Genomic DNA, 27,721 nt, shown 5'->3' on the forward strand with positions numbered 1-27,721 from the left:
ATTAGTGACTAATGCCTTTTTTGTTGGTATAAACCACTCAGAGTGACAGACTGGGACAGGAGGAATTTATTTTGCTTAGCTTTGTCTCTGGATGTTTGATTTCAGAAGAGCCAAGGGATTTTGCTGAACTTCAGAGAGCCTGAGTAAATGGAGCAGAGAGAAACTCGGGGAGGCAGGCAGCTATTTTGCCTCCCTGGAAAAACCTCCATGAGGCTCATCTGGCCTGATTCAGCTTAGCAAAACTCTCTGAAGCAGCTTTGGGTTGAGATGTGGCCGCAAACGCCACAGCGGTGAGGGCTGCCTCTGCCAGCTGAAGGCAAGAGCTGTGTGGAAAACCCTGTGCAATCTGCTCTGCTGTCCCTGGTGTCTGCAGGATTGCTGCTGATGTCTCTGTTTATTGGGCAAGACACGGTCCCGGGGGAAGCCTAAGGAAAAATTAGCAACAAAGCAAGGATTGTGAAGTGTTGAGAGGCAGCAAGCACCTCTCTGTGCTGTGATGGCTTCCACCAGGAGGATGAGGAGGGTTGTTTGGGGAACCATGAAGACTTTCCTAGCCAGATCATGACATGTTTGGGTTCAGACAGCCCAGCAGATCTCCCAGATACATCCTTCAAGGGATGCAGTAAAATGGCCCTGCAAAACTCCCCAGTTTGTTTGCTCCTGGTGCCCACCTCCTGGGCTAGAAATTGTGCTGAGTTCATCAGTGGGCTGCAGCATCATGTGGGCTGCAGCAGGGACTCATGCCTGCCCACAGATCCCTGCTCTCCCAGGCCCTGGTGGGGAGCAGGCAGTGCCTGGGGCTCTTTTCTCTTCCGGCATCCATGCTCTGGGCTCAGGTCCTGAAGTTTCACAGCCTAAACAGGAGAGATGGCCAAAGCGACAGGAGGAGTGAGAGGGGAGCGAAGCAGCTCTGGGGTCTGAGTCTCACACTCACGCAGGTGCATCTGTGCTGTAAAAGCAGCTGAAAGCATCAGCAGCTGTGGTGGGTTAGCATCACCTCTTCTCATCCCCTCCCTTGCACGGAGGAGGGGACATCCTGCATTCTCCCCCTCTTTTCATTTGCCCTAAGCAGCTCTGAGAATGCAGTGTGGGCTGCAGAAAAGAGAAGTTTCCCGGAGAGTAACAGGATGCAAACACCCATTAACATCAAACCCACTCTGTAAACTGTTCCCTGAGCTGGTAAATTAGCACAGAAAGAAGCCGCGAGCTGGTTCCAAGGTGGACAACTTTCCCCTTCTCCTCCCCTGCTCTGTGCCACAGCCTGGGAGCAGGAAGAAGCTTAAGTCTTGTGTTGAAATGACTGGGGATCTCCAGGTTCTCCTGCTACAATTTATTGCTGCTTATTACCAGGCTGGTGGGGGCAATGTGCAAAAATAGCCAGCTCCATCCAAAGCCTGTGGAGTGTTGACACCTTTGTGCATATTCCCCAAATCTCACTCTTTCACCAGCTTTGTGATCTACCCTTACAAGTCCATTACTATCCACAAAGCTCAGCTCTTTACATTCAAGAATAGCATTTCTGAAGTTGTTCTTTAAAGGCAGGTGTTTTCTAGAAAAGATTTTTAGACCTTTTTTAGGACCTGAGTCGCTCTCATGAGAGGAGCCAGCTAAGCATTGCTAAAGCCATTCTTTTAGCTCTCACAAAGTTAAATATCAAATAGTTTCTCTCTTACAATCTTGCATACTAAAAAAAAAAAAAAAAAATTTTTTTTTTTTTAATATGCTTCAGCTAGTTTTAAAGAGTAACTGGCCATGAGATATAGCATCGTGTTTCCCAGCTCACAGATGCAAAGACACAGTGAATTGCTTTCCTATAAAACAGATGCGTGTGAGCTTGATTCTCTTTCAGGTCATATCCCTATGCAGGAAATGGGCTCTTTTTTCCAAAGTGCAGTTTTCAGCTGAACAGATCCTAATCCCAGCTGCATGTGCATGCAGGCTGGGTGAGTATGCTCCTGGACGGAGGGCACTATTGAGGGGTGGCAAGGCTTGGCAGCCTTTTAGTGCCTCGGACCTCTCATACGTCAATTAGTTGGGCAGCGGTTCTCTGCAATCACATACACACATGGTGCAAGGAGGAACTGTGAACGCTCTTGAAGGTGCGCAGGCAGAAAGCCCAAGCAAGAACACCCACAAAGTCAAGAGCAATTGCCAAAAGCTTCCTTTTTCTTGTACACCAGCACTGTTCATCCTGCCCACAGACCAGTTCTCACAGTTGGGTTCATCTGGTGGTTACATGCGACGAGGTGTCGCATACATCCAGGCTCCACTCTTGGCTCCTCTAGTGACAAGTATTTGTGAAAGCAGACAAGCCAGCATGAGAAGCAATTTTGGGCCAGCAGGTCTGAGATTGCTTCAAGGACGTGCTTGATTTCTGAGCTCCCCACCTTAATGTGGAGGTTCCCCAAACAGAAGGGGAAACTCTGAATCTTTACTGTCATTATTAAAATAGGATTAATGTGAACGTGGGTTCTTAAACAGTGGACCATAAACCTCCCTCCTCCCCAAGGGATGATTTCTCTTTTTTTATCAGTGGGGAAAGTATGAAAGAGAGAAGAGATTTCTTTTGGCTTTGCAACCCATCTGTGATAGAGCAAACTGTCCTCTGAATCCCAGCCTGATGGTTTAACTGCTGCAAAAGCCCCTGGTTATGAGCTACCATGGGCGTGTACAACCAAAGAAACCACTGCGGCTTCCAATGCAGAGATAAACACCTGGGTATACTGGCATATATGAGGGGAGCAGTTAGGTGTCAGAGCTCAGTCCAAGCACCTGGAAGGCTCCTCTCCTGAACTGCTGGTGGCTTCTCAACCACAGGTACCCCTGTGGCTTTGGAGCCGTGCAGGAATTAATTTTCCTGGGTGCATTCGTTAAGGGCTCCAATGGCACCATAATGAAAAGCACTGCAGATTTGTCAGCATGGCCCTGGGAAGACATCTCATAGGAAAACACTATTTTTCCTCTCCCTTCAAGGATCTCACACTTTTTATTCCTCCCATATCCACACAAGGCAAGGGTCGGACTTGGGATGAAGAAGAAACACCTTCCTCACCCCTTCTAGGAGGCTTTCATCAAAAAAGATGCACTGTAAATAACCCTTGTTTCCACTCACAGCTGTGGAGTTTATGTTCTGGGCTGAAGAGATAAAGTAACTCCCTACTCGCAACAGAGAGTGTTTGTAGCATTTATGTCCAATCCTCTCCCCACACACACCCACCTTGGCATGACAAATAAGAGATTGTAATTCTCCGGGAGGCATGCTTTATGGGAAGCAATGCATTTTCCTGTCCAAGCAGCTAAATATTATGTAGCTCGGCAGTTGATACGAGGTTTGGGCAGTATATTCTCTGGCAGACTTGCCACGATTTTCTGATTCACTGAGCTAATACGGGATCATTAAGAGAAGTCTTCCTTACTGGCTACCGCTGTAACTTTTCCCCTGCACCATGTAATTGTTTCCCAATTTACTTTTGCACAAATGGGGCTGTTTCTCCCTTCTCCATATAGGTCTAAGATTTAAATTTTCTTTCTCTCTTGTGCACCCATGGTGACCACGTCCCAGGGAGAAGGTTCAGGGAGCACGTTTGTGTATGTGTCTCAGTCCTGTTTAAGTTCACTGTTCTCAAAGCTGGGAAACCTGGAGAATACAGTCTACTTCTGCTGTGACCTGTAACTCTTTTAAGCCACTTCTGCATCAAAGCAGAGAGGAGGATAAGCTGCAGATGACCCCCAGTATCTGAGACACAATTCTTACTTGTATTGAGAACAGTTAGCCTTGTATTGAGGTTAGTCAGCTACCAAGTGGTGATCTGTGTTGCCCACACTACACTGTTTGTTTAAAATACACCCAGGTCCCATCAGCCCTAGGGCTCTGTAATTGTTAACACTGTTTCAGCGGGATTTATTTGTTTGGCTCTTTCTGTATCCTCATGCAATCTCTACTGCTGATACTGGCATTTAACTAGCTAATATCATTGTCTTGACATAATTTGGATGCTGTCCTGCAGTTAACAGGTTATAATACAGCTACTTTGCAGTGCAGATACAGTCCTCTCCTTCACCCTGGGAAGTTACGTATGCCAGCTCCTACAGACATTGCGTAACGGCCCATCTCAAAATTTACTGATGCTTGCTCTGCTCTTCGTCATTGTCCTGATGTTCCCTTGTTGGTGGTACTGCTGTCATTGACCCAGCATGAGCTGGTTACTGTTTTGCTTCTAGTCTCGGCAGGGCATAAGGAGCATAACAGAAGTATAAGCATGTCAAAGAACAAGGAATCCGTTAATAGGGGTTTTTTTGCTCACGGGAGAGAAAGTGCTCAAGATAGAGACATTGTACTGAGTTCCAGAAAAATTAATCTTAACAAGGCTACTTTCTGCTTTTATTTTGGAGCACAGCATAGATGCATCATGTAGGGGAATCAGGTACCTTGGTTCTCCTGTGTTTTTTATTCACTCGCTGAATTTACTAGAGGATGCAGAGTGCAAGTAACTGCAGGGCAGGCTATGTACACGCTGGAAATTGATGTGGTAGCACAGGTCTAGGTATAAATTCCCTCCTGTACTACAGGAGTGGGATAATATTCAACACCAGAGGTAATGGTAGCTGCATAACAATTGAGATATAGAACACTATAATATTACCAATATAGTCTTGATGACTATCACTGAATTCAGAAATCGCATTATCCTCTTCATTTGTTTTTTATGACTGTGCTTATGTTTATGTTATTTCTGCTCTGTGGTGAGAACACCAGTTAGAAAAGAGAGGAGGAAGAAACAGCGATTATCACTGGCCTAGGGACAAGTGTAGGACACCACTTGTGATTGAGCGAGGATAAAGGCAAAGACAGACCAAGGCAAAGCATTTCAAACAGGGATAGAAGAATATTAATGCACTTGTACATGGAGAAATTCTGGTCACACAAACAAGAATCATAGAAGAAATGGATTTCCCTTGACCTTCCTTAGGTTGCCTGTTCGTCTGGCAACACCCAGAATACACTGTCCTGGCAGTAGCAGTAAATCTTTAGCAATGGCAACACAAGACCAGTGAGCAAAATGACCATTTTCCTGGTAGGGGTTGTTTGCCCATGAATGGATAATTATTGACCTAGAAGCTCCTCTGCACACAGCTTGTTGCTGCTGGGACAAACTGGGCAAGGTGGTGGGAGGGAAGCATAATCTTAAATAGGAAAGTTAGGAGAGCCCTTGAGCATATAAATCACTTCCAACTGTGTAACTATGTCCAAACAAAGCTAGTGGGATGAAAGCTGGGACAGCTGCTAAAGAAACATGTTAGACAGATGCCCCTGATGTTCACCACAGTTTGGAAGGGATCCGAAGTCCAAGAAGACAGTAATCCCAGCAGAAGATTAATTTAAGCATGGGCAGAGAGGGAAGATGGACAAAGCATTTGGTGTTGTTGTGGGAGCAGCAAGAGCCTGTTTGAGGAGCTCTCAGTGGTGCTCACAAGTCATTTCTGGCTGGGGCTGCTCCATGCTGGGTGGGAGCTCAGCTGATGGATGGCACCTAATGCAGACCAACAAGTGACAGTGCTTAAGGGACCTTGAGCAGGGCCCTGGCAGCTGTCCCATGCAATGAACGGCCATGACAGCCTATTATCCAGTGATTTTGCTTCAAGGCCTTAGCCAATATAAGAGCAATTTATCTGTGCTATGTTCTGTCCTTGCAAATATAGGGTCATTTGCCCCTGGTATAAGCATGAGAATGGAGACAAGGTCTTCAGTCAAGGCCTTAAGTCCAGATAGAAGCCAAAGTGTATCCCTGGTTGTCCACGAGAGGCCCTGGCCTTTCAGTAGTAATTAATTTAGTTGTAGGCTGTTTCTTGTACTTGGCTCTGGGGATGCAAATTGCACCTGTTCATTGAATTTGTAGCTCTGCCTCCCTGCTAGCCCCCAGACAGGATCATCACTTATCATTATTTATTAGTGTGCAGCATCTTTCTCCTCTCCAAAGGCATTTCACCAGCTAGACAGACTGTGGCTCTGTAATCAAAGCAGTTTGTGATGGGAGATGAAGTTCGGGTTGGAGCTGCAGGCACCATGGAGGAAGGCTCAATGTGTTTCCTCCACATTTACAGTTAATTTTCCCACAGCACAATGCCCCAGGCCTTTAATTCCTGAATATAGTCAAGTCTTTGGGTTTGCAACCCACAAAAGAGGTGGTGTGGTGCTTTTGCCCCATTTTGGGGCTATAACTTGAAAGATGACACAGGTAGCACGTAGTGAGCCAGTGCAAAGGAATCTGTTATACTGGAAAAAAGGAATGGGTTTTCTAACACACAGGTAAAGTACTCAGTTTCCTTTAGAATAAAGAGAATTGCTGCATTTTTGTCAGTATCCTGACCGCAGAGCTAAGCAGCTCATTTCTGTCAACTAGAAGCCATGAGAAAGCAGAAGGAGGAAGACAAAAAGAGACAACAAACCACTGTTGTACGTTTAAAAAAAAAAGAGGAGAAAAGTCTGTCCTTGGTGTCGTGCCATGTTAGCAGCATCATAGCTCTAACAGGATTCAGGAAGGTATAAGATAAAGATAGCAGAAGAAATGAATCCCAGTCAAGACGAGCTACGATCATTAAGGGAATTTTAACCTAGCCTGAAGCTATGCACTGCAAACATCTTAAAACATAACCTCTCTGTGACCTTGAAAAAGATTTTTCCCTGTTTGAAAATAAAATTCAGAAGGGGAGAAAGGAGAAAATTGATAGAATAAGCACTCCAGACTTTAAACACAGACATTACTGAACACAGCCTACATAAAGCTTTCTCAATCCCTCATGCACTTTCTTATGAAAAACCTTACCTATTGTTCCATCTTGTTGGCATTTGGGAGAGTGGCTGACGGGCGATTAGGGCACTAGATTAAGCACCAAGGTTTGCAATCCTTGGTATAGGCAGAATGAAATGGAGGCCCAGGATTAGGGGCTGTGCTATTACCTGACTGTTTGTAATGCAGATCCATACACTGCATTTCTTGCCAACACCTCAAATGCTAAAAATAGAAACATTTCTTTCACAGTTGGCATGCAGGAAGAATCTGAGTCTGGGGAGTGGGGACATTACGAAGTTTCATGGGAAAATCTCTTGTTTGGTTAGTTGTACATGACCAACTGGCATCAATGACAGAAGCAATGAGCAGCATCAGCTACTTTGGAGCATCTTGAAGAACAGAGTTGGCCCAGAGCCTACAGATATTGCATGCAAGATCTGAGAGGACAAATTGAACCTCAGAGGTGCTCCTGTTGGGAGCATAATGTTAGGCAGGAAGCACATGGCCTCTGCGCCCCATGGGGAAAGAAACACTTTAGCTACTACCTCCATCCCTTCCGATTCACCTGAGTGACATGAGGTGCCCGGACAGAAGAGCTATGTCACGTGATTTTGATTGGGGTTAAAATCTGAGACAGGGTCCCTGTAGTGTCCCAGGTTGGGGAGCTTCATGGTGGCTACAGTTGGTGCAGCTGGGTGGGCCATAGCCATCTTGTGTCAGTTCTGGTAACCAGTTGTTGAGACTGCTGTCTGTAGAATGAGCACGAGAAGGTACGAAAAACACTCACCTATGTCACTAGCTATGACCAGGTGCTGGTTTAGGGTAAGTACCTGAGAAGCCTGCCCAAAGAAAGGTTGGCTGGGGAGGGCAAAGGGATTCATGCCTATCATGATTACTAAAGGGAAGGGAAGGTGACAAACACGCCACACTTAAGCCAACTTTTTATACCTTATTCCATGACCAATTCATTCTGCTGGGTCAATTCACCCACTTCCAACACTTTAGCCTGGGACCCATCTGACTTGCCACCAATGTCACGTTTCCAGGTGAGGTGATGGATGGGCCATTATGTTCTCGAGACAAGACTCTGCTCTCAGCAATGATAGCTACTGATATTTTGACTGCCTTCCCACCTCCTCCATCTCACTGTCCACAGCCATATCAACATCTGGATTACTTGATCCCCAGCAGAGAAGGATGCCTCAGGGCTCTGGGCACATTTGGGAGTCTTTCAGCCTCTTTGGGACCTCTGCCACATAACGACAAACTGGATGATGTCAGCAGCCTGCCAGGAAGCACAGGAAGGCAGCTTCACATCCTCTGAAGCTAATGAGCTATAGAAAAATGACGACACCTTTTCAGCCTTGTTTCAATTGGCCACAAACACTGATCATGGCTTATGATCCAAGAGAGTTCATACTGCTCTCCTCCTCTCTGATATCACAGTGACCACAAGCACAGGCAGTGGGAACCTTTCAAGGGGTGTCACAACAGGTCTTTCTCAGCCTTTCTGAAGTAACTGCAACAGTGGAGGATGTAACCCACTGCCTCAGAGATGGCCGGCAGGCTCTACTCTGAGCTTTGTTGGTAGGACCTTCTCATTGAAGTAACACTGGTTTGGATTGTTCTTGATGTAGTACACACTGTTACAGCTTCACTATCTTGTTGTGTTCGTTTGGGGCAAATAATTGATTGGGAATAAGTTTTATCCCTTTTGGGTTTACATTAGGATAGTTCTCTCCTTTCTGCATGTGTTTTGGTGAGAAGTCACCTCTCCTCAATTACATTTGTAAGCAGTGCGATCATGGTGAAATGCCTATTTACAGCCAGACTTACTCTTTTTTAACAGGTCCATGCAGAGCAGCTTTTGCTTCTGGCAGGAACAGCCAAACACCCCCTCAGCAAATGCTAGAGCCAGTAGGCAGCCAACCTCTCCACTTCCTTCTGAAGGTTCAGCTATTCTGCAGCTTGAGGTCCATAAGTGAGGTCCTGACGCCCACTGAGGAGGTGAAAGGCAGAGTGCATGCGGTAATGTATATCCTAGGAGGAGTTAAGTCTTGATGTGTTTGACGTTCCCTCAATGACGCGTCTCAGGGACGCAGTTGCAGTCTGTCCTTGATGTGTTAGACCAGAACGCTGTGGTAGTGTCAAAGCACTAATAAGATCAGCTTGAATCTTTTGAATGTTGTTTGCTCTGGAGGGAAAGGGGGCGGTGAGGTAGAAGAGATGGAAGGGAAGAGTGCTAAAGCTCTTTATACCAAAGGGAAAGGAGATCATGACCCTTTAACTATGGATACCCACCAAGCCAGGCAGAACGGGATGTTGGCATGGGAGGAGCAAGGATTATGTCAGTGTCATGTGTTTCCTTTCTCCACAGCTGCCACTGGATGGGAGTAACATGAATCACCAAACACCACAGCTATGTGGTGTGGCCATGCAGGGAGAAGGAGAAGCTTTGAACCTGATATTTGTCACCATCCCAAGCTTGGACCAGCCATCCCAAAGAGGGATGTCACTATGGGTATCTCTACCATAGGCATTGCCCAGGAGGTGCCACCTACTCAGTCTTTGCCCATAAGAAGAGGACAGTGGTTCAGGAGTGACTGCATGAGGAAGAGAGCACCCACAACACTGAATACCTCACGGTCTTGTGAAGAATCATTTCACAGTCTGTGTTTTAAGGACAGAAGGTTAGACCCAATTTTGGATTTCAGACAGCCTTTGGATGTCATCTTTCCCTACTCCCTGAAACAGTTGTCACCTCTATGTTAAGAAATACCTAAAATAATACAATGTCAAAAGCAAGACCTCCTCCACCAGCTTCCAGAAGACCCAGATGCTGCATGACAGACTTAAATCGTCATTTGAAAGCTTTTCCCAAACACAGCTCCTCAGTATCATTTTTTCTGGCCCACATGGCCTCCAAATTGCAGACACTGAAATACTCCTGAATGCATCCCTCTGTTCCTCATTTCAATGGTTGTGGTAGGATCTCTTGCATTGTTATTGTACATTGGGTTGACGATGTCATAGCGTGTGTGCTTCAGGTGCTATGTGCATAGGAGAAACTGGTCTCCCATGAGACATCTCCTGTGTTGCTTCTAGGTGGTGATATTTGACTGATGGCTGCAAGATTTGACCGATGGGTGCAGGCATACCTGGTTCTTGTTCAGGTTCTCCAGTTCAGACTGTCCTCTTACTCTGTAGCACCATGTTCGTGTCTGGGTTGAGCATGTGGCCTGCAGAATTAGCTAGTAAAGGTGGCTGAGACTCCTCTTTAGAGATGTTAGGGCGCAACCTGCTTTCATTTCTGCTCAGACACCTGCGGTATGTGCTAAAAGGGAGCAATTTAGTTTCTCCTGCTTCAGTACAGAATGGGCTGGAAACAGAGAATATTTATCTAGGTCTTTTGCAAATGATACTTGCTGTGAATGAACACTGATGACAACCGCAGACAACTTCACTAAAAATTCTCTCTCCTGGATGATGCTTGTGTTTCTCCCTACCACACATAAGCTGCTTTTTCATTGTGAGCAATGAATTGGTTCCCACAGTCTGTTGTCATTTGCAGCACTGCCTGGAAACAGGGAGCATGGTGCCTCTTCAGATCCAGAAGTCTGCCCTTCATGAGTCTTTGGGAACATCCCTCCAACTGCCAGACACAGAACCAAAGGAGGACAGATCTTTGATACCAGGATGGGGAAAACCCGAGGATATTTGTCATTACCACCTAATATTTTAGGAAGCTGTGGAAATCAGGAGCATGGTTCTCTTGTCCCATGATCATCTGGAGGGATTCTGCTGCAGAGGACAGACATTTCCCAACCCTCCTATTTGTCATTAGAGGAGACGATGCAGGCTCTGAAGCTCATCGCAATCCACCCCAGAAGATACAGATCTCAGGGGGCTGTTTTGCTTCTAGAGTTACTTCATATGGATCCAACCAGCCAGGCCAATCTTCGCATGGACCCAGGCCAAGGACTACACTTGCTAGAAGGTGCTGCAGAGATTTCATGTTCCAGAGAAAGAGAGGCATCATCCAAGCACTCTGTGCTGGTGCTGGAAGAGAAAGATACTGTTCTGCATTACATCCCAATTATTTTAGTAACTACATAGAGCTCGTATCAAAGAAGATGTCCTGCCATGGCAGTGGTCTTTGCATTAGCTGGACCGGATCTGGGAATTGAGCCAAAAAGAGCCATAAACTCTTGCTACCAAGTCCTGGTTCCACAGTACTCACAGCTAGCACAGTCAGGAGATGTGAACACCACAAATTGTTATGCTTGGTGGGATGCTGAGCTGTCACTCAGTCATTGAAATGCACTACCCTGATCTCAGTTCCTTGGCAAACTTCCCAGGGAAGCAGGTCGGCTGGGTAACAAGGGCCCATTAAGTGGGTTTTCAAGCTGCCCTGCTAAACCAGATTTGTTTGATACTTGAAGCATTGCAAAGCTTTGCGTGCAACAGGCAGGAGACTTGGAGGGAGGCAGAGGGTCACGTTAGCAGATGGAGGCAAGTGTTAACATCCTACGGCACCAACAAACGCATGCCCCTCTCCTCCTGGGGCAGTTTGCCAGAGACAACTTGGGACGGGCAGTCCTAGCAAGGCTCTGGGGAAGGGATATACCACCGCTCTCAGACCAGACCATGTTAACGTTGCACAGCAAAAGCTAGCGGTCCTGGGATTCAGAGATTATCATGTGCCAATAGAGAAAACCATATGAGCTATTGGGCTCGGGAGCCGTCATCCTGCACAGCTTTCACTGGCAAAGGTCCTCCAGTTCACAGGCGGAGCTGGCTTGGATTTTTCCAGCTCAATTAGTTTTGGTCTGTTTTATTGGGATTTGGGGCTAAACTGCAATGTGTTGTTGTTTGAGAAAAGTCTTCTTTAGAAAATAAGTTTAAGAGTAGGAATATTCTATTTGCCATTGGTACAGCAAAACCTTGACGGTTTTAGTTTACCAAGAGGTTAAGTGAGCTTTTTCCTTTTTTTTAAACCTCCTTTTTATTTTAAGAAGCCGCTACTCAGAATAAAGCATCTCAAAACAAAATATTGCATCTCAAAGAATTCTTTCTCCCCCTCTCCCCATTTTTTTTTTCTTTTTTACTTTGGGTTTGGTTTTACTTTGTTCAAGCTTGGCAAAGAGCAACTGGCAAAATGCTAGGCTTCTTCAGAGAGAGGGTGGTAAGGTTTTATAAGCCAAAACGCAGCAGCTCTCTGCAAGCTCAGGCAGCAAATCAGCCCTGCCCAGCCCTGGCTCTCCTGCTCCCGCCTTTGCCAGGGGATGAAATTCCCTTTCAACCCACACCTGCGTTGAGCTGAGTAAAGAAGGAATTGGATGGTAGGCTGGTGATTCTAGAGGAAGAGGGGAAAAAACCTGACCTTCAAAGTATTAGTGAATTGAAAAAATAATTTTAAAAATACTTCAGAAATTAACTGAATATATCTCTTACCATTCTAGCATTTCTTGAGTGATTTTCAGTTAATAAAAAGTCCAGTTGAAGGAAGTTTTGAAATGAAACGTGACTTCAAATGAAAACTAATCAAAGCTTGTTTTTTCTCAAAGTGCCAGATTGACACAAACACTAAAAAGACTGAAATGTTTATGTTCTCATTTTTTCCAATTAACAGCTTGAATTTACAACATGTATTATTATCAAACTAATTTTCTTTTTAAACTGGAAAAAATTATTACATCTATCTCCCTTTCTCCAAACTAACCGAGCTTTACCTCCTACTTGTTACAGTCTTATGCTCCTGCCAAAATTCAAACATAACACAAACTTAGTGTTAAAAAGCAATCAAAAAGAAGGAGCAACCAATATATGCTGTTTGCTCCGATGAAGTGAGACAGTTGCTTTGCACATGGAAGACAGCATTATAAGTAAACTTGAAAATAATCTTTTTTCCAGACACATGCCTCAAAATCTATATTTCACCTAAGGATGTCTCTCCCAGATGCTGTGCAGCACACATGGCACTCGCTGCCACAACACTTCTGTGCTTGCACCCCCTCAATAGATGCCTTTCTCCACCCTCGTTAGTGGCGATGGGTGCTTTAGGGCTACAGAAATTGAGATTCCCTGCATTCCCCTCATCCTATCCTAAAACACAAAAATTTTTGTGATGGGGAAGCTAAAGATCACAGCACTAAAGTGGTGGGATTGAGGGGTGGCATGGGGAAGCGCTTTCAGGCTAGTCCCAGCTGGAGAAGTCAGTGCTAGATACAACAGCAAGCATCACACAACTAGTTTAGACTTCTATACTTCTGGATATCTAAAACTAAGCAAGAAACCCCACCCTTAGCTCCTCTGCTCCCATCTGTTTGCTAGAGATAATGGCAATGCTCTATTTTCCAGAGATGTTGTAAAGATAAATATAGCCTTCAAGTGCATGAGAGAACTGCAAAGAGGAAGGTGATAACGAGTTCTCCTTGTCCATGGGGGATAACATGAGAAATAATGGGTTTAAGTTGTAGGAAGAAAGATTTAGGTTAGACATTAAGAAAAGCTTCCTAATGGAAAGGAAAATGAAACTTTGCGATAGGTTGCCTGGGAAGTGGTGTCTCCATCACTTCAGGTTTTCAAACAATATGTTAGAGAAAGATCTGGAGTGGTTTTGGGGAGAGCTGAGCCTGCTGGGAGGTGAGATTGCCTAGGTGACCTCGTGACTCCTACGGGCTCTGCTTTCACGTTTTTATATGAAAGACTGAGGGACTTGGTAACAGGCATTTGGTAAGTGCCTTCAGCCAAGTCTTGCTTTGAAATAGCTGGGGATGATGGTTCACCTCCCTCTTCCTATGCCTTTTCCCACTCTTTTACCAAAAACCACTTAAAGGCTTAGAAATAAGTGGCAGTGCAGAGGAACTGCAGATGCTCCCTCATTCCTGCTCTGAAGGCATTGTGTCAAGAGAAGGAGAGCGATAGAGAGGAACTGAGCAAAACTGGAGTCAGCACATGTGGGACCTCAGTGAGATGCATGCAAAATGTACTCACAGCCTGAGCACGGAGCAGTTTATAATTTGTGTAGCCATGCCCTATCACTCTGAGTTCATGCTTGCCTGGAGATCATTTTTTCAAAGCTTTTGAAGTCTGAGTTCCTCTCAATTCCTGGGGATTTTGACATTAAATCCCTTCAGAAACAGCAGTTGTCTGAGAAACAAAACGGCCCAGAAGCTAGGATCAGCACAGACGTGGGCATACAGCGCTCCCTGGTCTGACCTGATGGCTCAGAGATGCCCTCAAAGAGAGTAAGGCACGGCAGGGAAGGAGTGAAATGCTGAGGAGCATTTGCCAGCTGGACCCTGCACAGCCCCGCAGTGCTCTGGCAGTGCTGGGAGGGCAGCAAGGAGGCTGGGCTTTGAACCCTACACCTTGATGGGGGAAAAGCAGGGAAGTAGCCCTAGGGGCTGCTCACCTCGGGCTTGCTCACCTCCTTGCCCAGCAGCAGTGCCTGCCCTGGCATTTACAAGGAGCTGAGCAAAATGTCACTTTAATCCAAGTTTCACCAGCACTGAATCCCAACAGGAGAGGGAAGAGACAAGGGAGAGGGCAGAGACGGGTTTTTCGCTACAGCTACAAATTTCTGGTAACTCTTGGGCTCCCCTGGTTCAGCCCAGGGCGTGGGCTCCAGCAAAGCTCAGACAAGTAGGTGTGTGCATGTGTGGATGCCTATTAACCTTTTCCCTAGCTTTGCATGAGGAATGGGTTAAAATCCAGAGCAAAAAGGTGTCTTGCTCCTGACGAGCAAGCGGAGGAGGAGAGGAAGGGTTAACCCACTGCGTAGCAGAGGCTGCAGCATGTAGGTACCTGTGCAAAAACATCCAGCTACCTTTTCCGTACAATTTCAGCCAGAGCAAACACACACACAGAGCACAGATCCTGCACCAGCACCCACCCCCTCTGCATGCCCCTGGGCGTTACAAAGGGCGCATCTGTATGGTAACACACATCCCCATGTGAGCGAGGCTTTCTGGAGAGCTCAGAGCTGGCTGCGCCAAACTTCAGCATCTGGCTGAAGGTGCTCATCAGCTAGAAGCAGCTTGTTTATCAACTGATGGAGATGTTTCCACCTCTGGAGGTTAATAGGAGCTGCTCTGCCCTGCCAAGGGGTCTGTGCTGTCACCCAGATTGCAGCTGTGACCAGGAGGTGCTGAGCTACTCCGGGTGTAAGCAAGCGATGCCTCTGATGGCTGTTGAGCCATCCAGCTTTGAAGGAGTTAAATGTTTGATACTGAAATCCCAGGCTGCTGTATTTTATTTCTGTTTCCCTCCAGTGGAAAGCTCCTCTGTGGAATCATTTATTGGACATTGACAGAACATTTCTTTTCCTCCTTAACATGAAAAAGATTTGGGAGGTAAGGATTAATCTCGCGTATAAGTCACAAGTTTGGCACGAAAGCTATCTAGCTAACTTTGTGCTCAAAGTGCCTTTCTCAGCATTAGTCCTTGAGCTGGAAAGCAGTGCAGAGGCAGGAGTCCCAGTTTTGAGCAAACACACAGGAAATCTCTCTGGCCCTGATCCCTCTTTCTCATTGCAGCAAGAACAGGCAGAGGCAGTGCTGGACTCCCCAGTTTGGTGCCTCTGGAAAGCTTGAAAGAGGAAGGACCATTCAAGGAAATGAAAAACCTGGTATCTCAGAGTTATGGGATTCTGGTCTTTGATGAATTTGCTCAGTCATCCTGGTATGAGGGGTCTGCCAGGTAAAGAAGTACTCAGAGAATACAGTCTTTAAAATACCTACCAAAAAAAACAACACAGGCAGATGCCTCCAGGGATGCAGGAGAGACTGCCTCTAGCCCCATCCTCAAGCTCACCTCTGCACCTGTGTGAGCCACCAACCCACGGCAGGGCTGGAGCCATCTGCAGCTTTTAATAGATTTAACCCCGTTAGCGCCTCCTCCCCATGGCAGCAGAGTGCTGACACCCCCACTTTACAGCTGGGGTAATCAGACCCAAGAGAGCTTGGCTGAACTTATGGGCCCTCACTCCCATCCCAGGTCCACTTAAGCTTCATTAATCATTGCATGAGCAATGCAGCCACCCTTAGCTGGCAGGAAGGTGCTGAGCTGCTGCAGCAAAGCCCAACTGCAGCTACCAGCACTGTGTTAAAAGCAGAACAGTCTCACCCATAAATAGAGAGTTGTGTCTCAGTGGGGCCCAAGTGTAGCAGGAAAGTTTTTAATCGAGAGGTTACTGAACTGGTGAATGCACCGGCACTACCCTGAAGGCTTATGAATTTATGGGGCTGTGAGCAGTGATCCTATGACGATGTAGCATGAGGGCGTCTGAATGCAGGCGAAGGCCTTTTGCTTTGGATGGAAACAGGAGTCTTCCTCTCCCAGAGACTCTGTTGAATCAGTTCTTTCTGCATAGTCTGAGGTTTAAAGGACACAGGGAACACTCAAGCTCCCTGCTTGCTGCCTACCCCACAGTGTGGGAGCCCACTCACACTCCCAGGGTGGAATAGCAGCTGTTTTCTTTGGCAGCCTTTCATTCCCTGTCTTGGGGAGGGTGGTTTATGCTAGAGATTTTGGCTAATAACTGTCAGGACAAATAAGCATTGGACCTACCAGAGCCAGGAAACAGGCAAAAAGAAAGGAGGGAGTTCCATCCGTTTTGAGAAAGGGGAGGAGGAATAGGGGGTGTTTTCTCCTTTCTGAAGACCAGGTTGCTCTAGCAGGATGCTGACCGTACTCCCTTGATGGCAGAAAGGGGGTGCAGCAAGGGAAGAGCCCTTATACCTTGTCCCACGGCTGCAGTAGGATGGGGAAGGCTCAGCCAGGCTGGGCACTTTGGCCCAGGGAGTGACAACCCCGTGCGTGTGGCTCCGACAGCCCGGCTGTGCCTGTCTGCAAGGTGGGGATGCTGGAGGAACCTGCTCCAGTCCTTCAGCTGATCTGTACCTCCTCCACCATCACACCAAGGGCTGCACCACGAGCCCTCATAAACCAACCACCACTCTGCAGCTCTTGCAAGAGGGACCTGCAAGCCTGGCTTATCAAGTCAAAGCCTCTAACCTCCCCCTTCCTGGTGTCCCTGAGCAGAAGGATGACACCTCTTTGTGCAGAGCATCTAGAGCCAGGACAGAGATCCTAAAGCCCCTGCTAACACAAGCTAGGGAAGACTCTCCTTCCAACCTCTTTCGGCTCTCATCCAGGCTCAGCTTCGAGGAGCACTGCCCAGGGCAGGTCCCAGCTTAGGCTCTTCCACAGAAAGGCAATTTGCCTGTTACAGATACAGTCTCCCAGACAAGCCTGTTGCCTCAAGGATTATTCACGACAGAGCTATGCAGAGACAGTAAGACCCTTTCATTCCCAAGGGAAGCAAAAGGAAAGACTTTAATTATCAGCCAAGTCCAACAAAGCAAATACATCTAGGTTAATGAGCATCCCACTGGCACGCACCTTATCTGAGCAGGTAGATATTTCCCCCATAATTGAAAAGAAAAGCTATTCACTAGGCAAAAGTTCTTTTAGTAATCCTAGGGACTTTCTTTATGCAATTAAACTGCTAATGAGACCTCTTAGTCCTTCCTACTTTCCTTTCAGTATTTTCCCACTGAGGCACACCGATACTCCCAGGGTACATTAGACTTGAACAGGGGCAAGTTTCATTCTTTTGAGGCAGTGGATGGAGTTTGTGGGGGCTCAGGGTTGGCAGGGGGGGTGCTGGCAGGACCCCTTCCCTCCTGGGGCTCAGGGTTTCAGCTGCAGGCTCTGATTCCTCTGCTCTTTCTTATATCCGTGAATCCAGCTATAGATGCTTATATCTAAGCTCTTCCTTAGGGTGAACTTCAATATTTCTAGTGCTAGCTATCTCTATTTAAGATACTCATTGTAGGTACCTGTAACTATTCCTTCTGAGCTTCCTTCTCACCTAAACTGCTAGGCAGTGCCTACTTCTATTTAAGGGCTACGACGGTGGTAAAGGAGATGGATACTGAAGTAGGGACCTCTGCTGTCTAATCTCGTAAGTACTGCGAGCCACATAGCACTCCTGCCTTTCCAGAATGCAAAAAAAAAAAAAAAAAAAAAAGTCATTTCCTTTAGCCTAAAAAAGCAGAGCCAGGATTTACAGCTCAGCTGAGGGCATGCACTTTCTGTTCCTCCTGCAATGAGTCTCCTGCTTCTTCCAGAGGTCGGTCCTGGGCAATGGTTTTGGAGTTCAGCAGAAATGTTCCAGTGCAATTGCCTTATTCTGAAAAGAGCTGAGGCTCATGTGGATGTGACTAGGCTTGCAAGTGTTTAAGCTCTTTAGGGAAATTGCATGTCATACTTGGCTGGTTTACAGCTGTAAACATCATAAAGACAAAAGCGTTGTAGTACTGTACCCAGATTGTACCTGCTCATACTAATATTTAAGAGTAGATGGACTGCAGAAGAAATAAAAGCAGAAATCACTGTTTTCCTCTTCTTTCTCACCTCTGACTGGCAGTGAAATGCTTTGCTATCTACCATACCCACTGCTTTTAGTCCAGTGCTAACCACTGCAACAGAAGTGATGGAAACACAAAATAGCCTTTATGAGCCACTATTAGGAATGATTGCAGATCTAATTATAGATTCCCTGATATTTGCATTAAAATGTTTGGAAGCGCTGTTGAAGGGCAGAACACAGCTGTACTAAATATGGACACAGCAGCCTCTTGCCCAGTATCTTGCAGCCTAAGTAGAGAAGGCAAGAAAAAGATGGGGATTGATTAATTGCTACCAACCACGCGCTGCAGAAGGAGAATGGAAACAAGTGGTGTTCAGACAAGCTGCGAGGCTGTACCGTGAGTCCGTGACACAGCCAAGAGGAGAGCCCAGCTGGAAGGCTTAAGTGGATTGCTCTGTCTAATCACTTGATGCCATATTCTTTCCAGTGTCTCCAGCATGTCAAGAGAGGGAATTGATTAAGCTTAAAGACAATTGAAATCATGTTGTTTTTAGCTGTTAAGATACATAATTTTTGTAATTCCCTCTTTTCCTCTTCAGAGCATTTACCATTCCTCTTCTCTAAAGACTGTATAGAATCAGGAACTGTCTCAGGATGAGATAAAGGCTGGAAAGGTAATGAGCAACTCTACGCCAGCAGACACTTTTCCTCCTTTGCAGATCCTCTGGAAGACCTTGGAGCTTTGCCTGGTTGGAAGCATGATAAGCTCCTGAAAATGTGACTGCAGTCTTTCTAGGTGTGGATCATACTGTTCCAGGCATCTTACTCAACTTGTAGAAACTGAAAATCTGTCCACTTTGCACAGTAGCAGCATCCAACTGATTGCAGAGCCGATGTAGAGATAGTGTTTACATATGCAAATGAACTTGCACATATGCTAATAATTTCCATTTAGGAAGTAGAGGACTACTTGCATCAACCAGCTATGGAGCTCCATGCTGCTGTCAATATTGCTGTTGCTTTGGTCACTAGAAAAACCTGTCCTGCAAGGGGAATCTTTGTTTGCTTTATCATGGCCGTAACTTGCAGCCCCTGAGGCAACTTTGTGATCTTGACTCAGGGAAATACTAAATACTAACTCTGAGGAGCGGCTGAAACTGCAGTACGGTGAAACGTGGTAGAGCATCCCAAATAGCAAGGAGCAAGAATCCTGAACAGTTTAAAATGGACTGGTTCAGTTTGCCTTTACTGTTGAATTTTGACATGGGTACAAAATTTGAAGTAAGAGGTGGCATCCCAGGAGGGAAAACAAAATGGGACCTTTTCAGGAGCACCCACCCCTCCTCTGTGCTCCCTCCCTCTCTCTTAAAACACAAGCAGGCCTTTGCACAAGGTCCCAGAGCTCAGGGGTGGGTGAAAACAGGGAACCACACCTGGTACTGACCCAAGAAAGGTGACAGCAGAGGCAGAGAAGGACAGATGAGGGATAGAGGAGCCAGAGGCAGCTGCTAAGGGAATCCCTCTGCTAAAAATCTGCAGATAATCAGCACGTCTAATCGTGCATGATGGGCTCCTATCTCCTTAGCACTTCAGAGCCAACAAATCTCTGCACTCTTATTGATTTTCTGTCTGGATCCTTAGGGGATGGTGCTCACTGAAGATAAGGGCTTTCCCCCTTGGGCTGCACGCTGAACGAGGCAGGGCTCTCGAGGCTGAAGCAGAAGCACCTCCTGCTGAGAGCTTGTTGCAGAAAGAGGAATCGTGCAAAAACCTCCTTGTCTGGGGAGTTTGTGTCTACCAAGCAATGCAGCAGAAAAGACTGATCCTGGTCCTGAGCATGGTGTTGCAGGGACAGATGGTCTTGGGGTATGGACTTGAGAGGCCTGGAGTTGGCTGGATTGGGATTGCAGGTGCCGTCATTACATCTTTGATGTAATAATTCACTTAGGCTAAATAAAAAGTTATTCTGATTCAAAAGGAAAAAAGGATATGTTTCTTGTTTATAGAGCTTGAAAAAAATTGTTTGCTTCAATTTAAAAGAAATCCTCCCTTGTGCACCAGAAGCTGTCCTTGTGATGTAAAAAAGCTTGGTTTTAGGACTTGACATTTTTTTAATCGGAAAAAACTTGTTGTCAAAAGAATTGCACTGTATTTTACTCACCTTCAGCGAGTCCTTGTCACTCCTTGTGAATTTGTTTTACACATGGCAGGAGAAGGAGACCGAGGCACAAGGAGTGCTGGCCATTATCCTTCCCCTGCCCAGCTTTGCCCCGTTGCAGGGGGGAGATGGTTGACAGGAGTCAGCAAATTGCTGCCAAGCGGTCAGGCAAAGCCCCTGCGCTCACAGCCGGAGCCACCTCTGCAGGAAGCGCTCTCGGCCCCAAGGATGCTCGCACCCAGAGCTGGTCACACCCACATACTTTGGGGTCCCTCTCCTCAGGTATCATTTCATGTAGGCCATGAACCAGCTTTTAACAGGCTAATAGCCAAAAAAGGGGCTTCGCTGCCTTTATTCCTCCCAATAAGAAGCCTTGAGTAACCTCAACAAGAGCTGAGAGCTATGACGGGAAGGCTCAGTGCCGTATTAACAGGCTGAAGGAGGATTTTCCATCCTAAACACGCTGCCTGGGGGGGGCTCTGAAGTGGAAAGATTTAGAAAAGCAGGCAGGAGGAGAGGGGCTGCCCGCAGACCGTGGCGGCACACATCTGCCGTCCCAGAGGCAGCTGGGTCGCTCCCTTGGTGCATCACGGGAATGCCTTGCTGCGGGATGATTTCACTGGGAAATAAACCCCATCCCCGTGATGTTTGGAGAGGGAAGAGGCAGTCCTCTCTTTTCCCTTTAGCAAAATGTGAGAGAGCAATCTAGAAAAATTGTGTCATGAGTAGAAATTGCCTTCTCTTTAATCTTTCATGAGAAAATACAGGAATGCCTTGGGAGGTGCATATTAATGACATATTAAAGCAATATATAATGGGCCATGCAACAGGTACTACACTTCGGCCCCACTCCCTGGGCTCCCCTGTGATTCAGCTCATCAGGAGTTATTTACAACTGCGTCTTGTCCTATTATGCAAATAACCTTTTTCTCCCCCATTTGGGTATATGCAATGTTCCTGTGGTACAAGGGGTTGGCAGGAAGGCTGTCCTATACTGAAAGAGTCAGGATAAAACATTAGGTGAAAGTCCCACGCTATTAAAATGGAAAAAAACCCTCAGTCATGTTGCTTTTCTCACAGACCTAATATGCTTTCTATCACATGATTGAAAGCATAAATTGTGTTTAGTCCTGCCACCAGAATTACTCGTATCTCTATGCTCTAAGCATGCCAGGAATAGCAAACTTGCAGTCATCCTTCCGAATTCAGCTTTTTTGGATTAGTGACTTGTTTGTGGATTCTCTCCTGAAGTACTTGTGTGTATTTGCTAAATAATCTGGACAAACTTTAGCTTTGGCAGTGAGTTATCAGCTTGACAGCTGTCTTTGCCAGGGAAAAGGGCTGGAAGTGTACACCAGATTACATGGCTGCCAGCTCTAGGGATTTTATTATGAATCTTGCAAAACTTAATGTTTTCCTTAAAGCTTCAGCTCTTCTGATGAAATGTGAACTTGCGCACCGATGTCATTACAAAGCACGGCTCTGGGCTCTGAGTTGCAGAGGAAAGGTTGCAAGTGTGACTGAAAAGGCTGAAAAGCCAGCCAGTAAATGAAAGGTACTCATGTTCTTTCATTTAAATCTCCTTACCTTAAAGCAAAATCTCATTATTTTGTGGATAACTAGCTAGCTCGGTTAAAGCAGGGCTTCTGGAGGGGCAGAGAGCTCAGTACCTACCCAGAGAAACACAGACATACGTATGTACACATGTACCTGCAAATGCGTGAGCATATTGAGCTATTAGCAGGAGAGAGGGGTAGGGCTAGTATGCTGCTTGCCCACAAAACCCTTATAGCATGCCAAATCCTCTGCTGGTCCTCAAGCCCTCGCTTGAGAGCTGCTCACCCCTCCACTCCCTGCAAGCAGCTCGCCGAGTCTCTGCAGTGCTGAGATCAGTTCTCTGAGCAAAATCCTCATTGCAACATTTCTGGCTCCAGATGTCCTAACCTGCAAATGATGCAAAACCCGATGTTCATCCCTAGAGATCTTGTTGTCCCGGGGTCCTCTTTCCAGTCTGTCCCAGAAATTTGGAGAGCCAGACAGAGCAAATATTTGGCAAAATATCATACAAACACCTGCAAAACCCACTACCCCCAACCTCTGCCAAGCACTGCAGCCCTCTCTAAATCTATGGTGCTATTTAGAGAAACTGTGAAGGCTGCATGAGAAGATGGGAGGATAAGTAACAATTTGTGCTTTAATGCAAGCTAGTAATCACAGGATGTCTTCTGAATGTGCTTTGTATGTCAGCAAAGCAAGGGTCCCCTGCCCTGCACTTCCCTAAGCCGCTTCCCCGGCCCCTCTGAGGGAGCTTTAGCAAGCAGAGAAAAAGTATAAGCACTGTGGTTTTGATGTGTCACATCCATCACTGGTTCAATCAGGAGAGATTGTGTAGATGCTGACAAGATGTTTTGTCTGTGAAACTGTTTAGACTGATTTAAAGCACTGGGACTTGTACTTCCAGGATGCACGACTGCCTGGAAACGGTTGTTATGGCAAACACGGGCAGGCAGCGGTGCCTGTCAGAAGTAATGAGTGTCGGGAAGCCAGCGGGCTTGGGGGCGGTTTCCTTCCCGATGCCGAATTCAGCAGGGTCAGAGGCTGCGCGTGGCCTGGTCTGCACCCAGTGCCGGTGCACCAGGCGTGGACACATCGGGGTATTTTCTGGCAGGCTTTCATGCAAAAGAGGTGCAAAGACGCACTTGGGCCAGACCCCAAAGTCCTTCAGACTTTGCCCAGTGACTGGACTGAATGGGGAACAAAGCTGAGCTGCCACGTGGGTGCAGGACTGGCCAGGACCAGGGATCTTCAGCCCATGGCCTCACCAAGTACCGGAGAACTACGGGAGTAGCTCCTGGTTTTTGCCTCCTGGGAGCTGGGGGCTCTTCATGGTCCAGGTTTCCAGTGCCTGTGCCCTGTGATGGCTTTTTGAATTTAGCTGCTGCTTTAACCTGTAGCAAAGCAACTGGCAAGCCAGAGCGAGGGAGAGCCCTTGACCTGGTGGGCCAATGAGCCAACAGCCCATCCAAAGGGGAGAACTGGTCAGGAGGAAATTAGCTGTTTGAGTCTGCCACTGGAGGAAGGAGCAGATATTTTTAAAAGCAGCTGGGTTTCCATAGAAACCCCAGGAAAGGGTCCTGTCTTCATATGGGGGAAGGGTGTTTTTTTAATCAGTCCAAACAGCTGCCAAGAAGTTAAATGCTGAAGGTGATGCAAAACCCCCTGTCCCACAGCTGGGCTGGGAGGGGAAGTTGCTTGTCCCTTATTAATGCTTTTACAGCTGCATTCAAGTTGCTGCATTTTTCTTTGACAGTTTTAGATGCTTTCCATTGCCCAGTTCCCTTCCCAAAAGCAAATAACCCCCAAATGCTCTGCCGTGCCTGGTGAAACGGAGCCCATCTGCACGTGAGACTCCAGCATGCAGCCCAGGTTGGGTTAGACAGTGCTTCATCTCCCGCTCATCTGCATATTTGGGCATCAGTTTAATCCATTGTAACTGTAACGAGTGAGCTGAGCTGCGAGCTCACCTGGCCGAGAGGATGGGAAAGCCGGGACTGGGAGGGAGAAAGCAGACTGCAAGGGAGCTTTGACAGTGGAGGGGGTAGGTAGAGCTGAAGGGTTTTCCTCCATGCAACATGCTCCAGGCGATGTTGTACCTTGCATGGTGTCCATGTGCTATTTTGCAGGCAGAAGCAAGCTCAGTCTATGTAGCGAACTGACGCCAGCCTTCTCTGCTCATCCTCTGAACTGGGTGGTGGGTTAGGACCAAGAAACATCCTATAGCTGCTGCGTTTAGATGGAAGTTTCCAGGCTCATTAGCTCACGAAGATCTGCCCCATCCTCAAGGAGAACCACTCCTCACTTGCCCCCGAGCACACAAGGATGTCTACGCAGGTTCAGATCTTGGCACTATCTAGATCAGTCATCAATGACAACTGCTGGTCCTCCCCTCTGTGCTTTGACCCCTTCATTTCCATACATGTCTTCCTTTTTCCAGGTGTTGCCACCTGTAGTTATCTGGATCCATCCTGGTTTTGTTAGGTCACCAGCATGGGCAGGACTTGTACACTTGCAAGCCATGAGTTTTTTGGGGTAGAACACAAGGAGTAGGGGGTCTCTCATCCCCCCAGTACCCCAGCTCAGACAGATTTGCTGGAGCTGTCACTGGACTATTGCTCAATTCCATCCAGGAGCCTCTGAGCCTATCTAATCCCCTCCTGAGACAACTTTGGACCCTTCAAATCCTGTGTCAATGAGTGCTGCAGCTTGATTATGTACTGGATGAAAGGGTTGCCACTTTCTTAGAAAGGACTCTGGGGCCATTCCCTGGCCCCTCTGATGTTGCATTTGGGAAACAGGTGCCTTAGTCATATCTAGTTTATGAGTTTTATCATATTGCACTCCCATTACTTCTTAGGTTTTTTTTCTGAAGCTCACCTCCTTCACTGACAGCCAGCCCCGGGCCTCAATGAGCATGACCACAACCTTTCCAGGACTCAAAGTCCCTTTGTGAGAGAGCACGCTCTTCTTTAATCTCCAACTCTAAGCATTTTAAACTGTGATTACCAGAAGAATTTGATGCATAGGACATCCAGGAACGGGAATCAAAGCATTCACTCAGTCAGGCTGAGAGCCAGTAATTATAGAGAGGGAAGCTCAGTGTTTTCCACCAACCCCAGCTGCATGGCGGGGAGCTGACCTCCAAAAACACCTGGGGAGCTTCACCACTCCCCACGTGGGAGGGAGATGAGGTCTTAAACTTTGGCTGCCAAATGAGGTAGATGCAGAGGGTATTTACAGACAATTGCTTTTAGATCTTTGCCCACTGGTGCTATACCCTCCAGGCACAACTTGTTCAGGCTAGCTTTGGCAAAAGGGATTGGAAGAAGTTTCAGCAATCCTGTGATTCCAAAGTTAAAAATCACAACACTCAACCTAAGTATAAGAGTCATGAAAATGTTATGGAAATATACTGTTTCAGGGGTTTTTTCTGCCTTTTGTGACATAAGAATAAAAGAACATTCCAGTTTTGGTAAACTTGAAGCTTTGAAGGGTTATAACAAACTACAGTTGGCTGTAGTCCTTTTCCCCTGTTATCCAAACTGAGAAGCTTCCTAAGAAAACTTTGATTACACAAAAATATATTTTTCCTGATGGTAAAAGTTTTGCTCATAGCAGGAGTGGTAGAAATATTTGGCTCTCCGTGGCCAGAGCAATAACCTGAGAATTGCCAGGAGCCATTACATCTTGGTGTTTCTCCTGTGTTTAAGAGATGAGGTTACCATGGGGTATCCTTGTGCTTTTATAAGTCTTTGCACCTTCATTAGCTCCATGGAGCTCAAAAATAACAAACCACTATCCTGGGCGCCTCGAAACCTTTCATATCCATTAGCTAACCAACACTTTTAAGACCCCATAGAGTTGCTAAATGTGAATATAGCTCCTTTATGGCTCTGCAAATGTCTGCCTTGGTCAGACCATAAGAACAAGGGGACTTCCTGAAAATTAAAAAGAGACACAAAAAAACCCCAGATGTGCATGCTACTGTGTTTTCAGCCTTCTGAAGAACAGATATGTGCCAGGATCAGAGATGAGGGATTGGACTAGCAGTGTTTGTCAAGGTTAAATAATTCCCAACCTCCTAGAAACGCTTCAGCTGAAGCTCAGAGATAGTGAATAACTCGCCTGTAGACAAACCTAGCTGGTGACAGTATGGAAAAATCATATTTCTTCTAGAATCAGATGATCTCATGCTTCTGCTGTTTGTGGGCCATAGCTAATAGTGCTGCTTTCCAATCAGGCCAGACAATCCTTCCAGGCTCAAGTGCAAAATGTCATCAGCCCTAAAATCAGCAGCACCATTATCGCTTTAAATTTGTCGCGAGGCCAATCCATTTTTGCTGTCACTCTTTAGCATCATGAAGGCCATACAGGGCAGGGATGGATAATGAACTGCACTTTACTTGACCCTAATAATTCAGTTTTCTGCCTTAGTGAAGCACAAGAGCCATATTTTGAAAAACTCATTATAGTCAAGCTACCTTTGGTCTGGGAGGCCAGGACTAGATACATAAAGTGGAACTGCCCTAAAAAGGTAAAACTTGTTGGCCCTACATGACTAATTATAGAACATAAATCGTTTGCACCCAAGACCCTTGCTGGATGTAGAAACAGTTTTTGCTAGAGAGATCAAATACTTTTCCCATTCAGAGCAGATAAGAAAACAAGAAAATCAACATTCTTCATGAAATTAAATTTCTTTTCATCCACAATGAAACTTTTTGCTTAAATCACTGTGAAGCTTTCACTTTCAACTTGAAATGAAGAGGAAGATGGAAGGATTTGGTTCACATACCTAGACACCGAGAGCACCTTGATCTGGGTTTGAAATTATATTTCATTTCCAAAATGCTTCACAGAAAAGTCCTTTTAAGTCTGAAATGAAACATTTTGATTTAAAAGGAATGTTGCAAATATTCCATTTCAGCACTTTCTGCATCCCCACTTTGTTTTCACCCTAACGGCTTCATGCATGAAAGTAATTTTGAGTTCTTCCGTGACCACTTTCTGACCAAGTATTTCATTGAACTCCTGGACAGGTCCCATAATTGTAAAATGGCTTTACAAGGAAGGTACATTTGCATTACAGCACATTGCACAGATTTAACACTGGCAATGGTGAATAAAATCCCTTAAACACTTGTTAACTCTGGGAGAAGAAATGAGTTAAGCTCATTTGTCTCTTTTCCTATATGAATTTTTCATTTTCTCTTTCAAGCCCATTGACGTTTGCGAAATGATTTTCTGGCATATGTTCAGTCAATAAAAACTGCTGCTGGATTTCAAGTCACCACAAAGTAATGCGTGGCATTAGACATGCAGAGGGGTATGTGCATGCATTGGGTTATAACAAAAAATCCTTGATTTTTATCTCATTTGGATACACTTCGGGTATTGGCTTTTTGTGTCTATCATCTTCAGAGCTGTCAGAGTGGTTAGGAACTGTGGCTGATGAATTCCACTTGTCTCCACCTCTGGAAAACGCAACAGAGAGCACCTTTAGCGTTGTAATGAAATCATCATTGTCCTGATCAAAAAAAAAATCACCTCAGTTTAAACTCACAGCCACTAATTTATGCAAAACTTACATTTTACACAGTTTGAAATCACAGCCTGAGGCACCATGTCCAGGAAAATATTTGGGTTGACCGGATTTGCAACAATTTTTAAGATTTCAAATTTTAGTTGTTACTTTGTAAAAAGGGAAAAAAAAGACCTACTGTGACATCTCGAGCATCCTTTTGAACAGGGAAGGCATTTCCTTCTTCTCTGTACATCTCTATCAGATACCATGCAGCCTGAGATGATAACTCTTTTTTTTCCACCAAACCTTGG

General features: G+C 46.1%; 1 protein-coding gene across 2 annotated transcripts in view; it reads left to right on the forward strand.

The window, feature by feature from the left end:
• ASIC2 (acid sensing ion channel subunit 2) overlaps positions 1–27,721 on the forward strand; it is a 515,886-nt gene that overhangs the window by 23,534 nt on the left and 464,631 nt on the right. The gene's annotated exons all lie outside the window — the stretch shown is intronic.

Source organism: Ciconia boyciana, chromosome 22 (genome assembly GCF_034638445.1).
Source record: "Ciconia boyciana chromosome 22, ASM3463844v1, whole genome shotgun sequence".
Lineage (NCBI taxonomy): Eukaryota > Metazoa > Chordata > Aves > Ciconiiformes > Ciconiidae > Ciconia > Ciconia boyciana.